The sequence below is a fragment of the Oncorhynchus keta genome, chromosome 10, assembly GCF_023373465.1.
Source record: "Oncorhynchus keta strain PuntledgeMale-10-30-2019 chromosome 10, Oket_V2, whole genome shotgun sequence".
In the NCBI taxonomy this organism is placed as follows: Eukaryota; Metazoa; Chordata; class Actinopteri; order Salmoniformes; family Salmonidae; genus Oncorhynchus; species Oncorhynchus keta.
Genome location: NC_068430.1, coordinates 76683445 through 76685944, shown reverse-complemented (window position 1 = coordinate 76685944; position 2500 = coordinate 76683445). Strand labels below are relative to the sequence as shown.

At 45.2% G+C, this 2500-nt stretch overlaps 1 protein-coding gene across 1 annotated transcript in view; it reads right to left on the bottom strand.

Annotated features, from left to right (window-relative positions):
* mgat3b (beta-1,4-mannosyl-glycoprotein 4-beta-N-acetylglucosaminyltransferase b) overlaps nucleotides 1–2500 on the bottom strand; it is a 55166-nt gene that overhangs the window by 51578 nt on the left and 1088 nt on the right. The gene's annotated exons all lie outside the window — the stretch shown is intronic.

Here is a 2500-nt window from a genome sequence, read left to right as displayed (position 1 = left end):
CAGTAACAGTCTTCTCCCACACACCCACAGGTCATAAGGGGCAGTAACAGTCTTCTCCCACACACCCACAGGTCATAAGGGGCAGCAACAGTCTTCCCCCACACACCCACAGGTCATAAGGGGCAGCAACAGTCTTCCCCCACACATCCACAGGTCATAAGGGGCAGTAACAGTCTTCTCCCACACACCCACAGGTCATAAGGGGCAGTAACAGTCTTCTCCCACACACCCACAGGTCATAAGGGGCAGTAACAGTCTTCCCCCACACACCCACAGGTCATAAGGGGCAGTAACAGTCTTCTCCCACACACCCACAGGTCATAAGGGGCAGTAACAGTCTTCTCCCACACACCCACAGGTCATAAGGGGCAGTAACAGTCTTCCCCCACACACCCACAGGTCATAAGGGGCAGCAACAGTCTTCCCCACACACCCACAGGTCATAAGGGGCAGCAACAGTCTTCCTCCACACACCCACAGGTCATAAGGGGCAGTAACAGTCTTCTCCCACACACCCACAGGTCATAAGGGGCAGCAACAGTCTTCCTCCACACACCCACAGGTCATAAGGGGCAGTAACAGTCTTCCTCCACACACCCACAGGTCATAAGGGGCAGTAACAGTCTTCCCCCACACACCCACAGGTCATAAGGGGCAGTAACAGTCTTCTCCCACACACCCACACTCCCAAATACAGAATGAGGGCCATATACCAGCATTGGTAGAATGACTGATGATAGTGTGAGTATTGGGTTGAGACAGCTGCAGAGAGACAGGACATCTTAAAAGCTTCCAACTAACAATAAGCCTCCTATCTAATCATTCTAGTGACATTTTTAAAGCTTCTGAGAGAACTGATTACAGGCCTTAGTTCAACCAAGACAAAGCCTCCTATCTAATCATTAACAGCATTAGGGTCATGTCAGGTAATACATCATGTACAAAGACCTCTATATTACGGCTGAGAACAGCACTTTAAAATCTTCATACAATGAATGACTGTAAGCTAATCTACCGTAACTGTATCATGCCAACACAGTGAGTCAGTGTACCTGGACAGGTCCAGACCTGGGTGAATCATTCTCTCTCTCTCTCATTTGAACACCTTCCAAGTAGAGGAGTGATGCTAGCAGAATCCATCCAGTTCATAAACCATGCTCTCCAATCATCTCTCTCTCCCTGTGTCTCTCTCTCTCTTCCTGTCTCTCTCTCTCTCTCTGAACATCCACCTGGAATTCAGTGCGCGTGTGTGTGTGACCGTAGACAGAAGGTCTGGTGTTCCACGGGACCGTGGCCACGTTCCCAATCCCACTCTGGGAATATCTCTCATCAGCCTCTGTCATCATTTCCAAATGGAATTGGCCCATTTACTTTGCACTGTACACTACTGAGTGTGTTTTCTCTTGCTCAAATAATTGCCGCCACGGATTTCAAGAAATGTTGCGTTTTTTTTTTTACGTGATTGAGTCATATTTCTTTGCAAACTTTCTGTTGAAGCTTGCATCGATGCATGCTTCAAAAATAGGTACAAACAGAGTAGTGCCTTCCTTGCTCCGTTTCGCATACTTTGATTTGGACTCGTACTCCGACCCACCCCCACCCCCGTGCTCCAGCTCGGTAGCATTTTGAGAAACACCCTCCGACTTCGGAATGAAATGCTGACTATTCACATCTCATATGTTGCCTGACTACAATATTTTAGCTTGATACGTTAAGAAATACATGCTGTGTTAATTTTGGCATGTTTACCTGCTACGTACCCTGAAAAGCAAGCCCATTATAAGTCAATAAGGCTAGCTACTAGTACTGGGAGCTTGCCAGATAGCCACAAAGAATTGTTAGCTACTAAACCAAAAATAATCTAATAATTTAAATAATCTAGCTCACATAATATTAGTTTTAGGTCGTTTTTGACTGTTAAATGATCTGTTTAGCTACATTATTATAATTCACAAATAGCTAACTGATAGTTATGAAAACGTTTTCTTTGTGTGTATCTTGTTTCGTCTCTATTGCCATTGTTGTCCTGGCTGGAAGACGGTCCAGAGAATGAGTGCTGTAACATGAAGTCCATCGTAAGTCAATAGGGATAACTGGCTATCTGGCCCTGAAGAATTGGTAGCTACCCATGAAAAATGTTCATCTGCATTGCATAACATTAGATTTAGGTCATTTTTGCAAATTAAACTAGCTGGCTAGCTAGATCATTCCAATTGACATATCTAGCTGATAATTCTGAAGTAAAACACTTGCTTTGTGTATATCTTGTTTCGTCTATTGTTGCCATTGTCCTGGGGGTGAAGCATAAGGTAATACAGTAGGGGGAGTGCGAGTGCTCCCCCTACCAGTTGGAGAATTGGGGAGGACGGGCTCATGGTAATGGCTGGAGTGGAACAGGCGGAATGGTATTTGTCACATGTGCCGAATACAACAGGTGTAGTAGACCTTACAGTGAAGCCCTTAACCACCAATGCAGTTTTAAGAAAAATACAAATGAAAA